Raw genomic sequence first — 7,728 nt, 5'->3', positions numbered from 1 at the left:
AAGGCCTGTTACAGACAGACTGCTCTTGGAGGAAAGGCCTGTTACAGACAGACTGCTCTTGGAGGAAAGGCCTGTTACAGACAGGTTGCTCTTGGAGGAAAGGCCTGTTACAGACAGACTGCTCTTGGAGGAAAGGCCTGTTACAGACAGACTGCTCTTGGAGGAAAGGCCTGTTACAGACAGACTGCTCTTGGAGGAAAGGTCTGATACAGACAGACTGCTCTTGGAGGAAAGGCCTGTTACAGACAGACTGCTCTTGGAGGAAAGGCCTGTTACAGACAGACTGCTCTTGGAGGAAAGGCCTGTTACAGACAGGTTGCTCTTGGAGGAAAGGCCTGATACAGACAGACTGCTCTTGGAGGAAAGGCCTGTTACAGACAGACTGCTCTTGGAGGAAAGGCCTGTTACAGACAGACTGCTCTTGGAGGAAAGGCCTGTTACAGACAGGTTGCTCTTGGAGGAAAGGCCTGTTACAGACAGGTTGCTCTTGGAGGAAAGGCCTGTTACAGACAGACTGCTCTTGGAGGAAAGGCCTGTTACAGACAGGTTGCTCTTGGAGGAAAGGCCTGTTACAGACAGACTGCTCTTGGAGGAAAGGCCTGTTACAGACAGACTGCTCTTGGAGGAAAGGCCTGTTACAGACAGACTGCTCTTGGAGGAAAGGCCTGTTACAGACAGGTTGCTCTTGGAGGAAAGGCCTGTTACAGACAGACTGCTCTTGGAGGAAAGGCCTGTTACAGACAGACTGCTCTTGGAGGAAAGGCCTGTTCCAGACAGACTGCTCTTGGAGGAAAGGCCTGATACAGACAGACTGCTCTTGGAGGAAAGGCCTGTTACAGACAGACTGCTCTTGGAGGAAAGGCCTGTTACAGACAGACTGCTCTTGGAGGAAAGGCCTGTTACAGACAGGTTGCTCTTGGAGGAAAGGCCTGATACAGACAGACTGCTCTTGGAGGAAAGGCCTGTTACAGACAGACTGCTCTTGGAGGAAAGGCCTGTTACAGACAGGTTGCTCTTGGAGGAAAGGCCTGTTACAGACAGGTTGCTCTTGGAGGAAAGGCCTGTTACAGACAGGTTGCTCTTGGAGGAAAGGCCTGTTACAGACAGGTTGCTCTTGGAGGAAAGGCCTGTTACAGACAGACTGCTCTTGGAGGAAAGGCCTGTTACAGACAGACTGCTCTTGGAGGAAAGGCCTGTTACAGACAGACTGCTCTTGGAGGAAAGGCCTGTTACAGACAGACTGCTCTTGGAGGAAAGGCCTGTTACAGACAGACTGCTCTTGGAGGAAAGGCCTGTTACAGACAGACTGCTCTTGGAGGAAAGGCCTGATACAGACAGGTTGCTCTTGGAGGAAAGGCCTGTTACAGACAGACTGCTCTTGGAGGAAAGGCCTGTTACAGACAGACTGCTCTTGGAGGAAAGGCCTGTTACAGACAGACTGCTCTTGGAGGAAAGGCCTGTTACAGACAGACTGCTCTTGGAGGAAAGGCCTGTTACAGACAGACTGCTCTTGGAGGAAAGGCCTGTTACAGACAGGTTGCTCTTGGAGGAAAGGCCTGTTACAGACAGGTTGCTCTTGGAGGAAAGGCCTGTTACAGACAGACTGCTCTTGGAGGAAAGGCCTGATACAGACAGACTGCTCTTGGAGGAAAGGCCTGATACAGACAGACTGCTCTTGGAGGAAAGGCCTGATACAGACAGACTGCTCTTGGAGGAAAGGCCTGATACAGACAGACTGCTCTTGGAGGAAAGGCCTGATACAGACAGACTGCTCTTGGAGGAAAGGCCTGTTACAGACAGATTGCTCTTGGAGGAAAGGCCTGTATCGTTTCAGCCGACTGCCAGCTTGTCAACATCACATTACCATGACAAGACATGGGTTGTGGAATATCAGTTTAGAAGCTAAATACTGTGTTTCTATTGGCTAGAGACTGTTTTAATCTAGAGACTGTGTTTCTATTGGCTAGAAACTGTGGAATGCCAGTTTAGACTGTGGATCTATTGTTGTGCTTGCCCTGAGACCTTGGATTGGCTGTGGCCATTTGATGACAGGAGAGGAGAGCTGAGTGGAGAGAGAGACTACAGTGTTTCTGTCTGGGTCACATCACACTGCCCTGAGACTGATGATGCTGCTGCCTACTGTACTGTGGAGACATAACACACCTTGTCTGGTATAGAAATGGGGAGGTTTTAACTGTCATTTAAACCTCTTTACTGAAACAACAAGAGGGATGTTTTATAGAAGATGGGGAGGTTTTAACTGTCATTTAAACCTCTTTACTGAAACAACAAGAGGGGGAGGTTTTAACTGTCATTTAAACCTCTTTACTGAAACAACAAGAGGGGGAGGTTTTAACTGTCATTTAAACCTCTTTACTGAAACAACAAGAGGGATGTTTTCTAGAAGATGGGGAGGCTTTTAACTGTCATTTAAACTCTTTACTGAAACAACAAAGATGGGGAGGTTTTAACTGTCATTTAAACCTCTTTACTGAAACAACAAGAGGGGAGGTTTTAACTGTCATTTAAACTCTTTACTGAAACTAGAGGGATGTTTTAACTGTCATTTAAACCTCTTTACTGAAACAACAAGAGGGATGTTTTTCTAGAAGATGGGAGGTTTTAACTGTCATTTAAACCTCTTTACTGAAACAACAAGAGGGGGAGGTTTTAACTGTCATTTAAACCTCTTTACTGAAACAACAAGAGGGATGTTTTATAGAAGATGGGGAAACCTTTTACTGTCATTTAAGAGGGATTTTTTCTAGAAGATGAGGAGGTTTTAACTGTCATTTAAACCTCTTTACTGAAACAACAAGAGGGGGAGGTTTTAACTGTCATTTAAACCTCTTTACTGAAACAACAAGAGGGATGTTTTCTAGAAGATGGGGAGGTTTTAACTGTCATTTAAACCTCTTTACTGAAACAACAAGAGGGATGTTTTCTAGAAGATGGGGAGGTTTTAACTGTCATTTAAACCTCTTTACTGAAACAACAAGATGAGGAGGTTTTAACTGTCATTTAAACCTCTTTACTGAAACAAGCGGGATGTTTTCTAGAAGATGGGGAGGTTTTAAACTGTCATTTAAACCTCTTTACTGAAACAACAAGATGAGGAGGTTTTAACTGTCATTTAAACCTCTTTACTGAAACTAGAGGGATGTTTTAACTGTCATTTAAATCTCTTTACTGAAACAACAAGAGGGATGTTTTCTAGAAGATGAGGAGGTTTTAACTGTCATTTAAACCTCTTTACTGAAACAACAAGAGGGGGAGGTTTTAACTGTCATTTAAATCTCTTTACTGAAACAACAAGAGGGGGAGGTTTTAACTGTCATTTAAACCTCTTTACTGAAACAACAAGATGAGGATGTTTTAACTGTCATTTAAACCTCTACTGAAACAAGAGGGAAGTTTTCTAGAAGATGAGGAGGTTTTAACTGTCATTTAAACCTCTTTACTGAAACAAGAGGGAAGTTTTCTAGAAGATGGGGAGGTTTTAACTGTCATTTAAACCTCTTTACTGAAACAAGAGGGGGAGGTTTTAACTGTCATTTAAATCTCTTTACTGAAACTAGAGGGATGTTTTCTAGAAGATGGGGAGGTTTTAACTGTCATTTAAACCTCTTTACTGAAACAACAAGAGGGGGAGGTTTTAACTGTCATTTAAACCTCTTTACTGAAACAACAAGAGGGATGTTTTCTAGAAGATGGGGAGGTTTTTAACTGTCATTTAAACCTCTTTACTGAAACCAGAGGGATGTTTTCTAGAAGATGGGGAGGTTTTAAACTGTCATTTAAACCTCTTTACTGAAACAACAAGAAGGGGAGGTTTTAACTGTCATTTAAACCTCTTTACTGAAACCAGAGGGATGTTTTCTAGAAGAGGGGGAGGTTCTAAACTGTCATTTGTTTACCAGGGTATATAATTGCATTAGTTGCCATCGAGTGTTGAGACATGAACGGTGCGTGTTGTAAATGTGCATATCAGATTAGGCACTTCCTGTGTCTCCAGGTGATGACATCAGACCTACAGACAGCACAGTTCTGATGTCACAGGGAGAGGGGTGAAGTCCAGTTTACCTCCATCTATATGGGACCTCTGGATAGTAAGGAAAGGAAAAATATAACTGGAAAAATATCAAATCAAATCCTCACTCTGGCTCAGCATTATCAAGGTACATTATTATTGAGGTACATTATCGAACAGTTGAGTGTTTACTAAAAAAGGGATCATTACATGATCTTGAATGTTGGTGCAGCAGCTACTGAGTTAGGAGTTAGGGCTACTGTACTGGCCTTCTGTCTCCAGCTCATCTGTCTCCGTCCAGCTCATCTGTCTCCAGCTCATCTGTCTCCGTCCAGCTCATCTGTCTCTGTCCAGCTCATCTGTCTCTGTCCATCCATCCGTCTCCAGCTCATCTGTCTCTGTCCAGCTCATCTGTCTCTGTCCATCCGTCCGTCTCCAGCTCATCTGTCTCCGTCCAGCTCATCTGTCTCTGTCCAGCTCATCTGTCTCCGTCCAGCTCATCTGTCTCTGTCCAGCTCATCTGTCTCTGTCCATCCATCCGTCTCCAGCTCATCTGTCTCTGTCCAGCTCATCTGTCTCTGTCCATCCGTCCGTCTCCAGCTCATCTGTCTCCGTCCAGCTCATCTGTCTCCGTCCAGCTCATCTGTCTCTGTCCAGCTCATCTGTCTCTGTCCATCCGTCCGTCTCCAGCTCATCTGTCTCTGTCCATCCGTCCGTCTCCAGCTCATCTGTCTCCGTCCAGCTCATCTGTCTCTGTCCATCCGTCCGTCTCCAGCTCATCTGTCTCTGTCCAGCTCATCTGTCTCTGTCCAGCTCATCTGTCTCTGTCCAGCTCATCTGTCTCTGTCCAGCTCATCTGTCTCTGTCCAGCTCATCTGTCTCTATCCAGCTCATCTGTCTCCGTCCAGCTCATCTGTCTCCGTCCAGCTCATCTGTCTCTGTCCATCCGTCCGTCTCCAGCTCATCTGTCTCTGTCCATCCGTCCCTCTCCAGCTCATCTGTCTCCGTCCAGCTCATCTGTCTCTGTCCATCCGTCCGTTTCCAGCTCATCTGTCTCCGTCCAGCTCATCTGTCTCTGTCCAGCTCATCTGTCTCTGTCCAGCTCATCTGTCTCTGTCCATCTGTCCGTCTCCAGCTCATCTGTCTCTGTCCATCTCATCTGTCTCCGTCCAGCTCATCTGTCTCTGTCCATCCGTCCTTCTCCAGCTCATCTGTCTCTGTCCAGCTCATCTGTCTCTGTCCAGCTCATCTGTCTCTGTCCATCCATCTGTCTGACCACTCCTTAGTTAGAGGAGCACCAAGTTTTTACAGAGGTGAAGGGTCAACCACCCTGACCTCATATTGACCTTACATTACATAGGTTAAATTACAAAGGTTTATAGTTCCAAAAGTCACAGCTTTTCCAGAAATCCCGGTTGGAAGATTCCGGGAATTAGAAGGAAATCCGGAAATCCTCCAAACAGGATTTCTGGAAAAGCTTTTGTGAAAGTTATCAGAAATGTGCATCACGAGTTCCATGACAGGGCTTCTATTACCGCAATTCCCCATCTGACACACTGTATATATATTCTTGATTCTCCATATACTCATTCTGGAACAACTCTGTTTCTCCATGTACTCATTCCGGAAGAACTCTGATTCTCCATGTACTCATTCTGGAATAACTCTGTTTCTCCATGTACTCATTCTGGAATAACTCTGTTTCTCCATGTACTCATTCTGGAATAACTCTGTTTCTCCATGTACTCATTCTGGAACAACTCTGTTTCTCCATGTACTCATTCTGGAACAACTCTGTTTCTCCATGTACTCACTCTGGAACAACTCTGTTTCTCCATGTACTCATTCTGGAACAACCCTGTTTCTCAGTGTACTCATTCTGGAACAACTCTGTTTCTCCATGTACTCATTCTGGAACAACTCTGTTTCTCCATGTACTCATTCTGGAACAACTCTGTTTCTCCATGTACTCATTCTGGAACAACCCTGTTTCTCAGTGTACTCATTCTGGAACAACTCCGTTTCTCCATGTACTCATTCTGGAACAACTCTGTTTCTCCATGTACTCATTCTGGAACAACTCCGTTTCTCCATGTACTCATTCTGGAACAACTCCGTTTCTCCATGTACTCATTCTGGAACAACTCTGTTTCTCCATGTACTCATTCTGGAACAACTCTGTTTCTCCATGTACTCATTCTGGAACAACTCTGTTTCTCCATGTACTCATTCTGGAACAACTCTGTTTCTCCATGTACTCATTCTGGAACAACTCTGTTTCTCCATGTACTCATTCTGGAACAACTCTGTTTCTCCATGTACTCATTCTGGAACAACTCTGTTTCTCCATGTACTCATTCTGGAACAACTCTGTTTCTCCATGTACTCATTCTGGAACAACTCTGTTTCTCCATGTACTCATTCTGGAACAACTCTGTTTCTCCATGTACTCATTCTGGAACAACTCTGTTTCTCCGTGTACTCATTCTGGAACAACTCTGTTTCTCCATGTACTCATTCTGGAACAACTCTGTTTCTCCATGTACTCATTCTGGAATAACTCTGTTTCTCCATGTACTCATTCTGGAACAACTCTGTTTCTCCATGTACTCATTCTGGAATAACTCTGTTTCTCCATGTACCACCCACTCATTGTGTAATTGGAGTGTGTCAGTGAGTGTAACATGAGCCAGAAGAGCCTAGTTGAGGTTATTCTATCATAGCTGCAGTAACACGTCCTTTTGGAGCAAAATGGAAGGGTTTTACTGCATGTTATCTTCCTGCTGGCGCAGCAAGGGAGCATCCCAAATTACCACCTATTCCCTATACAGTACACTACTTTAGACCAGGGCCCTATTCCCTATATAGTACACTACTTTATACCAGGGCCCTATTCCCTATATCGTGCACTACTTCAGACCAGGGCCCTATTCCCTATATAGTGCACTACTGTTTCCCAACTCCAGTACCCCAACAGCCCAACGCCAGTACCCCAACAGCCCAACTCCAGTACCCCAACAGCCCAACACCAGTACCCCAACAGCCCAACACCAGTACCCCAACAGCCCAACACCAGTACCCCAACAGCCCAAATCCAGTACCCTAACAGCCCAACTCCAGTACCCCAACAGCCCAAATCCAGTACCCCAACAGCCCAACTCCAGTACCCCTGGACAAAAACACCTGATTCAACTTGTCAAGGCAAGTTGGGTGTCAAATAGAATCAGGTGCTTCTCCGGAGCCACAACAAACATATATCCAATTTGTAAGTCGCTCTGGATAAGAGCGTCTGCTAAATGACTTAAATGTAAATGTAAATATGTACTGTTGGGTATACTGGAGGACTGGAGTTGGAAAACACTGTTGGGGACACTGGAGGACTGGAGTTGGGCTGTTGGGAGTACTAGAGGCCCGGAGTTGGGAAACACTGTCGGGGACACTGGAGGACTGGAGTTGGGCTGTTGGGAGTACTAGAGGCCCGGAGTTGGGAAACACTGTTGGGAGTACTGGAGGACTGGAGTTGGGAAACACTGTTGGGGGACTGGAGGACTGGAGTTGGGCTGTTGGGAGTACTGGAGGACTGGAGTTGGAAAACACTGTTGGGGGACTGGAGTTGGGCTGTTGGGAGTACTGGAGGACTGGAGTTGGAAAACACTGTTGGGAGTACTGGAGGACTGGAGTTGGGCTGTTGGGAGTAC

General features: G+C 45.6%; 1 long non-coding RNA gene across 4 annotated transcripts; it reads right to left on the bottom strand.

Moving 5' to 3' along the window:
* Window positions 1-1,947: 1,947 nt before the first annotated feature.
* LOC127921254 (uncharacterized) lies at window positions 1,948-3,991 on the bottom strand. 4 transcript variants are annotated; one of them, XR_008108566.1, is made up of 4 exons: window positions 3,852-3,991; window positions 3,625-3,803; window positions 2,800-3,091; window positions 1,948-2,369 (listed from the first exon to the last, which is right to left on the bottom strand). It is a non-coding gene; the product is annotated as an uncharacterized LOC127921254 (long non-coding RNA). The 4 variants fall into 4 exon arrangements; XR_008108568.1 differs by lacking the exon at window positions 3,852-3,991 and having other exon boundaries at window positions 2,800-3,027; window positions 3,673-3,779; XR_008108567.1 differs by lacking the exon at window positions 3,852-3,991 and having other exon boundaries at window positions 3,673-3,753.
* Between the last annotated feature and the right edge of the window lie 3,737 nt (window positions 3,992-7,728).

The sequence above is a fragment of the Oncorhynchus keta genome, unplaced genomic scaffold (genome assembly GCF_023373465.1).
Source record: "Oncorhynchus keta strain PuntledgeMale-10-30-2019 unplaced genomic scaffold, Oket_V2 Un_contig_21821_pilon_pilon, whole genome shotgun sequence".
NCBI classification, from domain to species: Eukaryota; Metazoa; Chordata; class Actinopteri; order Salmoniformes; family Salmonidae; genus Oncorhynchus; species Oncorhynchus keta.
This window is presented reverse-complemented; position numbering and strand designations above follow the sequence as displayed.